The 16668-nt window shown below is 45.1% G+C and overlaps 1 pseudogene; it reads left to right on the top strand.

Moving 5' to 3' along the window:
• The first annotated feature begins 1664 nt into the window (after positions 1-1664).
• On the top strand, positions 1665-16520 carry LOC139579665 (ankyrin repeat domain-containing protein 24-like; annotated as a pseudogene).
• The last annotated feature ends 148 nt before the right edge of the window (positions 16521-16668 follow it).

The following is a 16668-nucleotide window of genomic DNA, read 5'->3' as shown; positions in this document are numbered from 1 at the left end:
CTAGAGATGAACGTACTTTGGTGCGAAAAGTGCAAATCAATCCCAGAACAACAGCAAAGGACCTTGTGAAGATGCTGGAGGAAACCGGTACAAAAGTATCTATATCCACAGTAAAACGAGTCCTATATCGACATAACCTGAAAGGCCGCTCAGCAAGGAAGAAGCCACTACTCCAAAACTGCCATAAAAAAGCCAGACTACGGTTTGCAACTGCACATGGGGACAAATATCGTACTTTTTGGAGAAATGTCCTCTGGTCTGATGAAACAAAAATAGAACTGTTTGACCATAATGACCATCGTTATGTTTGGAGGAAAAAGGGGGAGGCATGCAAACCGAAGAACACCATCCCAACCGTGAAGCACAGGGGTGGCAGCATCATGTTGTGGGGGTGCTTTGCTGCAGGAGGGACTGGTGCACTTCACAGAATAGATGGCATCATGAGGATGGGAAATTATGTGGATATATTGAAGCAACATCTCAAGACATCAGTCAGGAAGTTAAAGCTTGGTCGCAAATGGGTCTTCCAAATGAACAATGACCCCAAGCATACTTCCAAAGTTGTGGCAAAATGGCTTAAGGACAAAGTCATGGTATTGGAGTGGCCATCACAAGGCCCTGACCTCAATCCTATAGAACATTTGTGGGCAGAACTGAAAAAGCTTGTGCGGGCAAGGAGGTCTACAAACCTGACTCTGTTACACCAGCTTTGTCAGGAGGAATGGGCCAAAATTCACCCAACTTATTGTGGGAAGCTTGTGGAAGGCTTCCCAAAACGTTTGACCCAAGTTAAACAATTTAAAGGCAATGCTTCCAAATACTAATTGAGTGTATGTAAACTTCTGACCCACTGGGAATGTGATGAAATAAATAAATGGTGAAATAAATAATCCTCTCTTCTATTATTCTGACATTCTTAGAATATAGTGGTGATTCTAACTGACCTAAGACAGGGAATTTTTGCTAGTATTAAATGTCAGGAGTTGTGAAAAACGGAGTTTAAATGTATTTGGCTAAGGTGTATGTAAACTTCCAACTTCAACTGTATATTTAATCCCAGCCCCTGTCCTCGCAGGGTGCATTTTTTCTCTTGGTAGGCCGTCGTTTTGTACACTCAGTGTATAATGCAAACAAAAGGATATAGCAAGAAACGTTATGGCCTTATCTCAGTTTAATAAAATAATAGATTATATTTTTACACTTAATGTGAAAATCAATTATAATTATGTAAATGGCTGCATCCAGGTCAGACGAGAGATGATTCAGCATGTTATTATTCTATCAGCGTGTCCTTCCTGCCCTACCCTGGCACTACCAGCCCTGTACCAGCCAGCTCTGTTCTCCTCTTTCTGCTGAGCCTTCGTCTTCTCCTGGCAGACATACAGTAGGTCCAGAGAGAGAGGGACGCCCTAGCCCAAATAGGACAGCACAGAGAGGGAGAGAGCTGACTGAAACAAATGGACAGACTGTGAGAGGAGTGGGAAGAGAACACAGTACTTGGCTGGGGTGTGAAATAAGAAGGGAACAGAAAGAGGGAGATGGTGTGTGAGAGAGAGACAGTGCGTGCCAGGTTGAGACTGTAGACAGAGTATGTAGGTCCCTGAGAGCATTAACAGCAGGGCAGGAAGAGGGGAGGGTGTTTTGGCTGAGAGAGCAAAGCACTGCACATGGAGAGCTACATTGTTGTGAGACTCAGAGGGCTAGAGCAGTGGTCTTCTGTTTGTACAGGGATGTATAGACTTCATGTTTATGTAGCATCATCATCACGACTCTCCTGTCATACATTTCTTCTGTTCTGCTTTGTGCAAGTGGGTTATTGGTTGTCTGTGTAGTTATACTGTGTATTTATGCTTTGTCATTTAGTGCAAAGTTGGTGTGCAACTCTGACGGTGTGTTTGAGGCCTGTGGGTAGTTGAGTAGTGTATGTTTGTGTGTCAGTATTTTGGTCAGACAGTGGACAGCTCTTTGGCTCTATGGCTCGTCAGCTCTGAGCCTGATGAAGCGTTATTTCTGTCCTTGTTTCAGCTTACTGGTGGTAGGTATCCCTCTCCGTTTGACCTGAGCTGTCTTTTCATTGTTCTTTCTCTCAAAGGGTTACTTTTTCTGGAAAAAACAGTTGAAAGGGATTTTGTGCACTGTGTGTAATGTTACCAGAAAAGCAAGCAGATGGTACTGTATGTCCGTCTTCATTTCACTTCGATGAGATACGCAGTATTAGATTTAGTGTCTCATCTAGACCTACTGTATGGTTAGTCATCACTCAGACCTTTGTACAGTGTGTAATCAGATAGGGGGTCAGGGTCTACTCTGTATAGTACAGCATGTACAGTCATTTGGTTAGCTCTGATCAGCCCCAGGTTGTGACTGGGTTATGACCCGTCTGTCCCCTCAGAGCCAGGACTGGAGTAAGAGTGATGAGAGACTACTGCAGGCTGTAGGGCAGAACGAACCTGACAAAGTAGCTGCTCTGATCGTGAAGAAGGGACTCTGCCCCACCAAACTGGATGCAGAGGGGAAGTCAGCGTAAGTATCAAACACTTAGGGCCAGTTTCCCTGACACAGGTTAAGCCTAGTCTTGGACTAAGAAGTACTTTCAATGGAGAATCGTTATTGAACTTGCTTGTTAGTCTAGGACTAGGTTTAAATGTGTCCACGAAACGTCCCTTTATGTTCAAACTGTCAGTGAGAGAGGGTAAAGAGTTTAAATATTTTCTACTTTCTTTGTTGTCATTATTAGTGTTGATGATCTTCTTGTTGGTTATATTCATAACCAGTGTTATTCTCTTCCTGGTAGGTTCCACCTCTGTGCGTCTCAGGGTCACCTGGACTGTCTGGAGGTCATCCTGGCTCACGGGCCAGACATTAACGTGACAGATGGCTCAGGTGAGACGACAGTCTCATTCAGTGAACATGTTAACATGTTTAGTGTCACTGATCGCCAAGGTAATGCTTTGTGGCTATAATTGGTCAAAACAACATATTCAAAGTTTATTATCTCAATTATAACATGCTCTCTTGCAATTTGTTTTTGTTAACTCATTCATTCCCTCTCTCGCTTGGTGATGGCCTTATCAACTTCAAGGCTTCAGTGCCATTCACCTAGCAGCCAAGAACGGCCAGCCTGAGTGCCTGAAGAGACTATTACAGGTACAGCAGACAGACATAGTTAACATTACTATGATACATGGAAAATAAGGTATGCAGTTATCATACATTTTTGGTGAATACGTCTCATACTCCCACAGGAGAGATTGCCTGTAGATTCCACAGACAGCTTTGGTCAGACAGCGTAGCATCACGCAGGTATGCAATGCCCTAGCTATAATGCAATTGATTACAGCACCATCTGTGTAACACTGTAAACAACCCACCTTTTAAATACCTTCCAGTTGTCTACCTATGGTGTCTGCCCATCTTCCTGCAGCTGTGAGCGGCTGCTTGTCCTGCACTGAGACTCTGTGGGACTTTAAGGCCAGTCTGGATGCCCAGGATGGGGTAAGTGGCGTAGGCTTTAGACTGCCTCTGTACAGCAACAATCACCAAGCCAGGTCCTGGAGAACTACAGGGTGTGCAGGGTTTTGTTACAGCCAAGCACTATAATGTGATTCAATATCTCCCGGGTGGCGCAGTGGTCTAGGGCACTGCATCGCAGTGCTAGCTGCGCCACCAGAGTCTCTGGGTTCACGCCCAGGCTGGGCTGGGTTCGCGCCCAGGCTCTGTCGCAGCCGGCCGCAACCGGGAGATCCGTGGGGCGACGCACAATTGGCATAGCGTCGTCCGGGTTAGGGAGGGTTTGGCCGGTAGGGAGGGTTTGGCCGGTAGGGATATCCTTGTCTCAGTATGTAAAAAATAAATATATATATATATATATATAAAAAAAAAAAAGAAAATGTATTAAAAAATGTATGCACTCTACTGTAAGTCGCTCTGGATAAGAGCGTCTGCTAAATGACTAAAAATGTAAAATGTAAAAAATTCAATCAACCATGTTAAGCCATTGTGGTCTCATCTATCTCAGGATGGGGTGAGCCCGCTGATCCTAGGAGCCCAGATGAGCAGAGTGGAGCTGTGTGCTTTCCTGTTGGACAGAGGGGCCAACCCCAACATACAGGAGAACCAGGGCAGGTAATTCAACATTAGATTGACTTATGCAAGACAAACTGTGAACACAACTGAAAGGTCAAGTTCACTTTGTTTTTGTAAAGACATGTTAGGTGTCCAGACAATGTTTTTGCGATTTCACTTGGTTTTGAGAAACTTACCCCACCAGCAATATACTTCCTCATGCTCTTTCTGCTGTTGGAGGGGCAGAGAAACATGAACAAACGCTCCAGGTTTTCTCGTTCCCATTGTGGTGATACGGGAAACGAGAAAGAACGTACACGGAAATGTATCGCTCAAGTCCAACAAAATGGAATATAAAGTTGCGGATAAAGTTTGGAATGACAAAATGTCATATGTACAACATCTAAAGACCTGCGTCACTATACTGAGAGCGTTGCCATTTCTAAAAGGATGTATCTGGATGTTTTTGGAGCCTTTGTTCAGGTTTGATGTCTGCCCCTGAAACTGTAGAACGAGCATGGGGAAGTCTATCACTGGTGGGGTAAGTTTCTCGAAACCAAGTAAAATTGCAAAAAAGGGTCTGGACACATTCCATTTGCATCAAACATAGAGATTTGGTGAAAAAAAGTATGTCCTGGTTTTTGTGTTGTAGGTCAGCCCTGATGCTGGCCTGTAAGAGTGACAGTGCAGAGACAGTGGAGGTGTTGCTAAGGGGGGGGGGGGGGGGGGGGCTAACCCACAGCTGGCATTCCCTGCTGGTTATACCAGGGGCCATATTTGGTGTACAATTTCAAATGTTCAATTAATTAGCATTGGCAACTACTACAACACTTTGTATGCTATTTAATGTACTGTACTGGAATCCATGGAGCATAATCCTTTCTATCAGTTGTAATTCTATGGCCTGGTCTATGGTCCTACTCTGGTCCCCCAGGAAATGGCTGTAATGTGAGGAAGTGGATGAAGTAAAGGGGACAGCTGGGGGTAATTGTAAAAGCCTGAAACAGAGGCTTGCTGCACTTTTATCTTCAAACAAGGGCTTGGTGATTTACGAAAAACAGATGTGTGCTTTGTTTGAAATGGAGATGAATGGAAGCAGAGCAGTGCCTGAAATGTCTCTGATGTATCTGTGATATATGAGGACTCTTGTGTCTTACAGCTTACAGTAGGGCTGTTTGGTGTTATACTGAGTGCTACGATATATAGGTGGATTTTTATGGGCCGGTATGCTTCTTAGCTATAACTACAGTGTGTATGTGCGTGTACGTGCATGCGCGTGTATTGAATCTCAATGGACCAGAGGTTAAACGGATTTGCCGTTTGTCTCTCCCCATGTATACATAGCCACTGAGGGCAATGGCGAGGAGGTAACTGACCACTCAGCTTTTCATTTTCACTCACTTCACATTCAGTACATGTGAAAACCTAACGCAACTATTTCTAGATTGTACATAATAGAATTTACAACATAAGAAGGAACACCAACTTCTTCTCCCATTTTCAATCTACAACAATATCTTTTGAACAACAACAGCTGAAGTAACATCACACATTAAAAGCTAATTTCACAACATTTTGGGCTACAGCACTGCCTGGCTTTGCTTTTGTCCTTGCTGCTATTTCTCTCCTGTTCCCCTGTTCCTTCTGCTTGTCTGTGTCTCCAGAGGCAGCCCCCACCTCCCCCTCCTCTGCCAGGGGGGACCACCCCCCGCAAGAGGAAAGCCCCTCCTCCACCTCGCTCCCCTCCCCAGGTACGAGGCCAACTCCAGAGATAGTTGGCACAGTTTTTACAAAATACTTTCTATATGATTCTTACTAACTCTAACTTATGCTAGGCTGTGATGATCATAATCATACTAACTTTAATAACAATGTTCAGGGACTCTCCATCCCTGCCTTCTCCTGCCCCCCAGAGCTCTCCTCCCCCCGCCTCTCCCTCAGCTCAGTCTCCAGAGACACGGCACTCTAATCAGGCCAACCTCGTGAGTTACTTCCCCTGCCACGGCATACTGTATGCATAGCACCTAAGCATACAGGAGATAAAATAGGCTTATATTTATGGTATACAACTCAACACAACTCAATTCCAACGATTCATCTTTAGATATCAATTTTGAATAGCAGTATTCATGACTAAAATAACATACAATACATAGTGAATCACTATCTACTGTATTAAATTTGAGACTGCTAATGAGTATGATGCTGCTGTTTGACTGTGATACTACTGATATGCATTTCCTTGTGTGTGTCTGTGTCTGTGATAGAGAATGAGTAGGTTTTTGAGGAGATCCGAAGGCTGCGTCTGGAAAGGGGGCGTCTGCTCCAGAAGATTAAAGGTCTGGAGCAGCAGCAGAACAGCGCACCCACTGCCGTGGAGGAGGTACTGCATGCACGGTTCATTTCCCAGCCTGAGATCAAGCTCAAACCCCCATTCCTTGGAAACTTCTCATATATCTGAAAGGATGTTAGAAATCTGGTAATAGCTGTGCACTCACTGTCTCCCTGTGCTAGCTGACCCAGCTGAGAGAGTGTCTGGAACAGGCGGAGGCAGAGCGGGACAGGCTACAGACTGAGCTGGAGGAGCTGAAGGCAGGTCAGGTGATCGGAGCCAGTGACTCAGATGATGACATACTGGACTTCCCAGGTGTGTGTGGGGGGAGAGAGGGAATACTGCTGGCAAATTGTTACAGATGCCGTATCTTAATTTTTGTCCCAGTTTCTTACAGCAGAAAAATTATCCTGCAGCAACAGGAAATGTGAATTATTATGTGGATTATAATTAATGGACATTGTTTGTAGGGCTTAATACATTTTTTGTTTGTGCAAATCATGTCTGAAATAAAGAGGAAATTACCAACTTTGGAAGCCTTTTTAAACCCCAAATACACTACAAGCTTGCATTTCCTGCAACAACAGGATGATCAAATTAAGATACGGCATTTGTATATTTGTTAAATGGACCAAATGTTGGATGGATGTATGGACTAGGTTGTAGAACCCTAATGAGTCATACATCATAACTAGATTATGATTTTCACTCAAATTCTACTGCCATGGTAATGGCTGATGTTTTGCAATGTGTTTGACAAAATATGACATTGATTTACCCCGTATATCTTGAAGGTGCTGAGAAGCTGCTCTCCAGGCGGTCCAGAGAGTCTCCCTCTGCTCTGGACGAGGAGAAGGCAGACTCCCCGAACTCCACCTCTCCTGGTCCTGCAGACCCAGACACTGTGGCTGAGCTATGCAGACAGGTGGATGAGCTGACCTCACAGAACCAGGAGCTGGTCCTCAAAGTGCAGGTAAGAACACACACACACACATACACGCCATCAGCTGATTCATTGATAAAAATGGGGTTATCAAAAGGTCATCCAGACCAGAGAAGTCCCAGTCAGCAGATGATGATGATGATGATGGACTGGTTCAAGGATGGCTGAACAGCGTCAGATTGGACCGTTTGTCATATTACCACTTTATAGGTCTATGATGAAGCAGTACCCAGGTATAAATAGAATAATAGCATCACACAGAGACTTAGTGCAGGCTTTCTTCACTAACTGGGTCATGGTCTGTACAAGTAGACAGAATTAGGACAAAGGGTTACAGCCCATGTGTAGTGAATAGTATAGTGAACAAAAATATGAAGGCAACATGCAACAATTTCAACGATTTTACTTAGTTACAGTTCATATAAGGAAATCGGTCAATTCTTATAAATTCATTAGGCCCTAGTCTATGGATTTCACGACTGGGCAGGGGCGCAGCCATTGGCCCACCCACTTGGGAGCCAGGCCCACCCACTGGCGAGCCAGGCCCAGCCAATCAGAATGAGTTTTTCCCTACAAAAGAGCTTGATTACGGATAGAAATACTCCTCAGTTTCATCAGCTGTCCATGTGGCTGGTCTCAGACGATCCCACAGGTGAAGAAGCCGGATGTGGAGGTCCTGGGTTGGCGTGGTTAAATGTGGGGCCCATTGGACGTACTGCCAAATTGGAGGCGGTTTATAGTAGAGCAACAGCTCTGGTGGACATTCCTACAGTCAGCATGCCAATTGCACGCTCCCTCAAAACTTGAGACATCTGTGGCATTGTGCTGTGTGACAAAACTGCACATTTTAGAGTGGCCTTTTATTGTCCCCAGCACAAGGTGCACCTGTGAAATGATCATGCTGTTTAATCCACTTCTTGATATGCCACACCTGTCAGGTGGATGGATTATCTTGGTAAAGGAGAAATGCTCACTGACAGGGATGTAAACAAATTTGGGCACAACATTTGAGAGAAATAAGCTTTTTTTGTGTGTATGGAACATCTTTTATTTTAGCTCATGAAACATGGGACCAACATTTGACATGTTGCGTTTATATTTGTATTCTGTGTATTTAAACCCTGGATTGCTGATGCTATGTATTGGGCATTGAGAGGCTTTGAAGCCACTGGTCGCCCATATTGACACTCCCCAGTACGTAACAGTCCTCCATAGGCATGAATGGAATCCTACAGTATTTCAATTAAATGTTTAAAGGTCAAAATTACGTTTTGTTGTAGTGGGGACAGTAACATTAGTTATCTCTAAAAATTATACTTTCAGGGAAATGTTTTAATGTATTTTTTTTATTTGTATTAAGTTAAGGTGTCTGTAATAGAATAAATGTTGCAAAAACTAATGTAGACATTAATAAATGCATTTCTATAGCTTCCTAACAATTTTTTACAATGGTGAGGGCGTGCCAAGATGGAGGCACAGTGGCTTCAACACCACGCCTCCTATCAACCATCTAGTGTACTGTATATATAAATCATTGGTTATAACCAGGCTACCATTGGAGGGTTTGTCTGGGACTGTGTGTGAGGTGCAGCAGGGATGGTGGTACAGCACAGAAGCTAACTATGAAGCTGTCATGAAGGAAGAGGAGAGGAAGCAGTTCTGTGAATGTGGACTTAAAATTGTGACATCAAAATAGGATGCTTGACTTATGAGATACACATCACAACTGTTAGCGAAGAAAGAAAACCCTTACTGATTATTTCTGTACTGTGATTTTGTGTGGTTTGCAGATGCTGGAGATGTTTGAGAAGGATGACCCTGACATGCAGACAACCGGCCCAGACTTTGTCCCCAGGGCTCTGTAAACTTCCCTCAGGAGGGAGTTTGAAGCTCTACAGGAGCGCTACTCCCAGGCCCAGGCTTCATCTGAGGCCTCCAGCATGGCGGGAGAGGGGTAAGGATTATCACCCACAACACCAGCCCCACTGTATACCCTCTGGATAAGAGTATCTGCTAAATTACTAAAATGTCACATTTACATCACTCACTAAGGTTAGAGTTCAATTTTTAGAGGTGCCCTGGGGTGGACTACAGTAATATATTAACATGGACACCCCCAGAAGGCTTCAACATATTAACACTCGTCCAGTCCTATTTTAGAGTCTTTAAGCCCACTATTTAAGAGGCAATATGTAATTTGAACCCTGCCAGCCACAGTATTGTAATTGAAGATTCTAACACAATATGTCAACCATAGGTAAGCCTCTCACTTCACTTCAGTTCTGATGTTTATTTCTTTTCACCTCCAGGTGTGAGGAGACGATGGAGGGAGGAGGAGAGGGAGAGACAGGGGCAGAGGAGGAGAAGGAGGGGAAGGGGAAGGAGGGGACGGAGGATGAGAGCAGTAAGGAGCTGAGGGAGAGGCTGTGTGGCAAAGAGGAGCAGCTGGCCCACTCCCAGTCTGAGCTGGAGAGGCAGCTGGCCCACTCCCAGTCTGAGCTGGAGAGGCAGCTGGCCCACTCCCAGTCTGAGCTGGAGGAGCTGAGAGAACAGGTGCACTTGAGTGTATATTCTGGGGAATATTTTGATCTTACTCATTCTGTCATTTCACTCAAATAGCACAAATGTGCCTCTGATGTTTTAACTGTGTCAAATTCCTTGGATATCTTTGTCCTACATGCTGGTACTTAATTTTAATATCAGTATCAAGTTCAACATTTTTATTGGTTATTAAACAATTTTACTTTACTCATGTATGCAAAATGCAATAATAGCAATAGTGCTTGCACCGATACATGACAAGGGTCAATGTACAGGATATTATGGGGTGTGAGAGAGACCCCCAGGGGCAGCAGCGAGGTGGTGAGCCTGGAGACGCAGCAGCTGAGAGAGAAGGTGAGGGAGCTGGAGGAGGCGCTGAAAGAGAGAGGGGGACAAGGAGAGGGGGACAGAGGGAGGAAGCGGGCCTGGGGGAGGGAGAGGGGTAGAGCGCAGAGGACAATGACACAGTCAAACAGCTGAGAAAGAAAGTTGAGGAACTACAGGCAGCCCTGGAAAAGAAAGGGACAGAAAAAGAGTTTGAAAAGGAGGACGGAGGAGGGGAGAGTGAGAGGGTGAGGAGCCTCAGGGAGAGGGTGAGCGAACTGGAGGCCACCCTGGCGGAGAGCAAAGTGTCGGGGAGAGCTGGGGGAGGGAGAGAGGATTAGAGCCAGACGGAGAGGTGTTGCGTAGGCTCCAGGGCCGTGTGGTGGAGCTGGAGGGGGAGCTGAGGGACTGTGTTCCCTGTTCGGAGATGGTCGAGGTGCAGGTGACCCTGCGTCTGCAGTGTGAGCAGCTGGCCAGGGAGAGGTCCGAGGCCAGCCTGAGACTGAACAAGGCCCTACTGGATCTGGAGAGACTACGGCCCCCCAGCCCCACACACTGTCAGGGAGATGAGGAAGAGAGGTCGGAAGGGTCAGAGTCCTCCATCACATCAGGTGTGTTTTTTCCTGGTGTCAACCTGGTGTCCTGTTACTAATCAGGTTTCCATCCAACCATTTCATGCAGATGAATTACCTGATGCATGAAAAAAGTAATGACCGGGCTGTTGGAAACAGGAAATGCAGGAACAATTTCATAATTGTCTGCAGACAATTTGTTTGTTCGACATTGTGGGTTCTTTTTATGTCTGTAAAATTGATTATGCAAAAAACATCGGCGGAAAAGCCTTTATGCATAAATATTGATATAATAACCATCATATCGAAATAAACTTGGAGTCATGCAATGATATGTTGTGTGACTCGGTTTATTGCAGTTTATTAGGCTACAGATGAAATAAGTTATGATGAACTTCACAGGCTGGTGAAAGTTCAGGGTGATGAGCTTGATGCTCATTTCCAATAAATATCCAATATCCATATCCTTATTCTGGTGACATGATGATTGATGCTGGGCTGCCGTTTGACCCCCCAAAATGATCTTGCTTTTATCCATAATAATCTCATCATGTAGACTAGCCTACCAGCACTGTATCTGCGAGCTGTTGGCTAGAGCACTTGTTCGAAGACCAGAGTGGGAACATTTGCCATTTAAGGTTTTTGTGAAAAAAACCTTGGTAGAGTTGAAAATGCAATGGAAACCCATTTAACTTTAACCGCAAAAGTTATTTTAATGTGCACTTCTTTATCACGCACAGCCTTTTATCTGCAACAAGTCAGTGTGATGAAAACACATCTCTGGTGGGAAATATTTGCATTAAATCTGTCGCCAATTGGATGGAAACCTAGCTACTCCGCTATTATAATGTTCTCTGTCATTTATCAAAAAATGTTGCTCTCTTTGGGGCATAAGGACAAATTATTTTCCTGTAGTTAATTACGGTGGTAAGCTGTAAATAACTAGTTTATAACCATTAATTTGCTTTCACTTCCAACTGGGCACACATTGGTTAAATCAACGTTGTTTCCACATTATTTCAATGAAATTACATTCAACCAATGTGGAATAGATGTTGAATTAACATCTGAGCCCAGTGGGTTCTGTCCAATCAGAGCTCTTTCTTAGCTTTGCGTGGTGATACTTCTCACCAATAAGAGCACTCTCTACGTCTGTGATATTTCTTCTCTAATATCAGAGCGCTCCCTGAGACGGGTGAGGGAGGAACTGGAGGTGGCTAGGCAGGAAGCAGCTCAGGCGCCGGACTGTCTGTGTGCGGAGCGCGAGGGTCGGTCTCAGGACACCCTCCACCTGAGACATGCAGTACCCCTGTCCGAACACACAGAGGCGCTGACAGCTCTGTCGGAGCAGCTGGCCCAGACAGCCCAGGAACTGCAGGCGGAGAGGGCTTTGCGATGCCACGCCCAGACAGAGACGCTGGGAGGAGCATGACAAAGTTAAGGTTAGCTTCAAATGGTATTCTAGCAAATAGCAAGAATGAGCTGTTTGACTCAAATCATACTACATTGAGGTCCTAAGTGAATGGACATTATTTAATAGGCTTTTATTTAATAATCTACAAATTGTAGATAAAAATCATGGGGTTGTGCAATCAATATAATTTGGCACTAATAACAACCCCTCCGTCATCATGTATGACCCACAATCAATTACTGTAGCCTACAGTAAAAGTACTAGGAAAGCACCCTCATGTTGTGTTTGTTGTCCCTGCTGTGTGTCAGGCGGAGCTGCAGCGCTCCCTGCAGGCTAGTGAGAACAGTGCAGCGGAGGCCAAGGAGGCTTTGCGTGTGAAGGAGACAGAGCTGAGAGACCTGAGGTCCCAGAAGGCTGTGGAACAGGGCCTGGTGTCCAAGGAGGACCACGAGTCCCAGCGCCTCTCACTGCAGGCCGAGATCAACGCATTCACCGCCCAATTCAACAACCTCACACGCAAACACGAGAAGACTTGCACCGAGGTGTGTGTTGTATTTGTTCCTGTTCACCAAAATACAGAGAATTTTAACAAAGTTAGAGACTGAAACCTTAACTCAAGAGTTAACCACAAGCCACATGCTACTGACTACACATTGGACTTATGTGCACCAGGGCTTCCTTTCTCCTAGCATTAGTTATGTGTGTGTTCTATACAGTATCTCCTTGCCGCCTTTCCTTTCATGGCCATCGACGTGCTCTCCCTCCTCCCCTTGTCTTTATCTCTCCTCACTCCCCCCTCTCTCCCCTCTCTCCCCTGACTCCCTCCCAACAGGTGTTCCAGGTGCAGCGGGAGGCTCTGTTTAATAAGAGTGAGTGTCAGGTGGCCGAGGCTCAGCTGGCCACAGCGCAGCAGCAGCTGGCTGACCTGCAGGCCCAGTCCAGCCACGTCCAGGAGCTCCACAAAGACATCCAGGACTCCCAGGCCCTGGTCAAGGAGAATGACCGCAAGGTAAGACTGAGACACAAATTACAGAAGTAAAATTTAGCGACACCCACCTTTATTCAAAATCGACCACTAGCCCCTCCCCCTTCGCCTGGCTACCCATCCACTTCACTCTGGTCAAACACCACACCAACTAACATTTATTCTACACGAGGAGTCTGGATTTGATCTCCTCCCCGATGACTTTTCGAATGCGAACACAATCAAACCGTTCTGATTGGTCCCAAAAACCGATTGGTTGGGCCAGAGCCTGAACACACGTGGGAAAGCGGCGTTTCGGAAATAGAAATTGGCTTTGATACTCTGATTGGTTACAGACGATCCAATCGCTGATGACTTGTTTTGTACAACGCCCCTCACTTTGACGTCAGCAGAAACAGCTTCTACAGTGGCGGTCTCAGACTGAGTGTACAGTGCATTCAGAAAGCATTCAGAAAGTATTCAGACCCCTTGACTTTTCCCACATTTTGTTACGTTAGTCTTATTCTAAAATGTATAAAATATTTTTTTCCCCTCATCAATCTACACACAATACCCCATAATGACAAAGCAAAAACAGGTTTTTAGACATTTTTGCACATTTATAAAACATAAAAACTGAAACATGACATTTACATAAGTAGTCAGACCCTTTACTCAGTACTTTGTTAAAGCACCTTTGGCAGTGATTCGAGTCTTCTTGGGTATGACGCTACAAGGTTGGCACACCTGTATTTGGGGAGTTTCTCCAATTATTCTCTGCAGATCCTTTCCAGCTCTGTCAGGTTGGATGGGGAGCATCGCTGCACAGCTATTTTCAGGTCTCTAGAGATGTTTGATCGGGTTCAAGTCCGGGCTCTGGCTGGGCCACTGAAGGACATTCAGAGACTTGTCCCGAAGCCACTCCTGTGTTGTCTTGGCAACCCCAATCTGAGGTCCTGAGCGCTCTGGAGCAGATTTTCATCACGGATCTCTCTGTACTTTGCTCCGTTCATCTTTTCCTCGATCCTGACTAGTCTCCCAGTCCCTGGTACTGAAAAACATCCACATAGCATGATGCTGCCACCACCATGCTTCACCGCAGGGATGGTGCTATATTTCCTCCAGACGTGATGCTTGTCATCCAGGCCAAAGAGATAAATCTTGGTTTCATCAGACCAGAGAATCTTCTTTCTTATGGTCAGAGTCTATAGGTGCCTTTTGGCAAACTCCAAGCGGGCTGTCATGTGCCTTTTACTGAGGAGTGGCTTCAGTCTGGCCACTCTACCATAAAGGCCTGATTGGGGGAGTGCTGCAGAGATGGCTGTCCTTCTGGAAGTTTCTCCTATCTCCCCAGAGGAACTCTGGAGCTCTGTCAGAGTGACCATCGGGTTCTTGGTCACATCCCTGACCAAGGCTCTTCTCCCCCGATGGCTTTGGCCGGGCGGCCAGCTCTAGGAAGAGTCTTGGTGGTTCCAAACTTCTTCCATTTAAGAATGATGGAGGCCACTGTGTTCTTGGGGACCTTCAATGCTGCTGAAATGTTTTGGTACTCTTCCCCAGATCTGTGCCTCAACAAACTTCTGTCTCTGAGCTCTACGGACAATTCCTTCAACCTCATGGCTTGGCTTTTGCTCTGACATGCACTGTCAACTGTGGGACCTTATGTAGACAGGTGTGTGGCTTTCTAAATCACGTCCAAACAATTTAATTTACCACAGGTGGACTCCAAGTTGTAGAAACATCTCAAGGATGATCAATGGAAACAGGATGCTCCTGAGCTCAATTTCAAGTCTCATAGCAAAGGGTCTGAATACTTATGTAAATAAGGTATTTCTGTTTTTCTATTTTATATATATATATATATATATATATATATATATATATATATATATGCAAACATTTCTAAAAACGCTTTGTCATTTCGTCATTTTCGCTTTGTCATTATGGGGTACTGTAGATTGATGAGGGAAAAAATATCGAATCCATTTTAGAATAAGGCTGTAACGTAACAAAATGTGGAAAAAGTAAAAGGGTCTAAATACTTTCCAAATGCACTGCATGTAGAGATAGAGCAGCGGAATTACATTCAGTATGAGTCGTCAGGCAACCTACCCCCTGGCACTTCTTCCAGATCTTAAGGGTTAGGTTCCTTGCCCTCTGGGAAGCTGGGTGCCATATTGCTATACACTCTTTTATATCTATACATAGTGCCAAAGGGTGAGGGCATGAGTGTGATTTGGAACTGAGAACATGACCTTGGGAAATGAAGGGATCTATGATCTCCCTTCCTCCCTTGTTGTGTGTAGATAATTGAGCTGTCTAAGGAAGTGTTCCGTCTGAAAGAGGCTGTGGGGGCTCTGAGTCCTCCTCTGGGCTTTTCCTCCTCCTCCCACTCCCAGTCTGAGAGAGTCCACCCTGGGAAACTTGGCCAGCAGGTGTCACTGCAGAACAGAGTGGCTGTACTCTTCAAGGAAATCCAAGTGAGGGCACCAATGAGCCAAAATATATACCGTTATTCACGTTCATGGTTAAAAGACTGCCTGAGCATACTGTATTGTATATGTTATTACAGGATTGGGAACGAACGCACAGACAAGTTATAGCTGTGTACCGATCCCATCTACTGGCTGCTGTACAGGTAAGTACAACTCTATGCACCTTTGTTGAAGACATATCAGTATAGGGTCAGTGTTGTGTAGCTGAGGGGATGTGAATGAGACTTGTGTTGTATCTTCCTCAGGGCCGGATGGACGAGGAGGTACAGGGTCTGTTACTTCATATCCTCAGTATGTCACACAAGGACCAGGGACACTGACCCCCCTGGTTGGTTGGTTGGTTGGTTGGTTGGTTGGTTGGCTGGCTGGCTGGCTGGCTGGCTGGCAGGCAGGCAGGCAGGCAGGCAGGCAGGCAGGCAGGCAGGCAGGCAGACTACTCACTGTACACTGGCAGACACAACAGGCCATGGGATCCAGCACTGTACTGTACCATCTACTAACTACAGAATATGTACACACTTACTGAAAGCAGCTGGTCTGTTTTGGAGACAGCTGCATACAATACAATACAGTACAGTACATGTAGCCTTGGATAGACATCAAGGCTAACCCATTTATGACTAGCATTGAACTGGATATGTATGGATAAGTATGGTTTTCTGGTATCAGAAAGAGAAATGTCTGTATAGAGATGTACTTGTATTGAATAACAAGAATGTATCTCTTGTCTCTTGAGCCTACTGATTGTATGACTGATTGTATTCTGTATGATATTCTTACAGTAAAGATATAGAAAGAAACCAAACTCCTGCCTCTACCTCATTGTTTAGTTGTTGAACATTTGTTGGATGAATAAAAACTCAAAGGTGATGCTTTCCATATATTCCCTTGATCTATTTTAGGCTAGGTCAGGGATATCAGGGGTCGGGCAATTCCATGGTAACGGAATTGCACAGAGACGCCGATTTTTCACTTAAAATGTATTCCAAAGAAAAACCATTGATTTAAAAGTTTAACA

The sequence above is a fragment of the Salvelinus alpinus genome, chromosome 6 (assembly GCF_045679555.1).
Source record: "Salvelinus alpinus chromosome 6, SLU_Salpinus.1, whole genome shotgun sequence".
NCBI classification, from domain to species: domain Eukaryota; kingdom Metazoa; phylum Chordata; class Actinopteri; order Salmoniformes; family Salmonidae; genus Salvelinus; species Salvelinus alpinus.
Note: the sequence above shows the minus strand (reverse complement) of the source record. Positions and strands in the feature narration are given on the sequence as shown.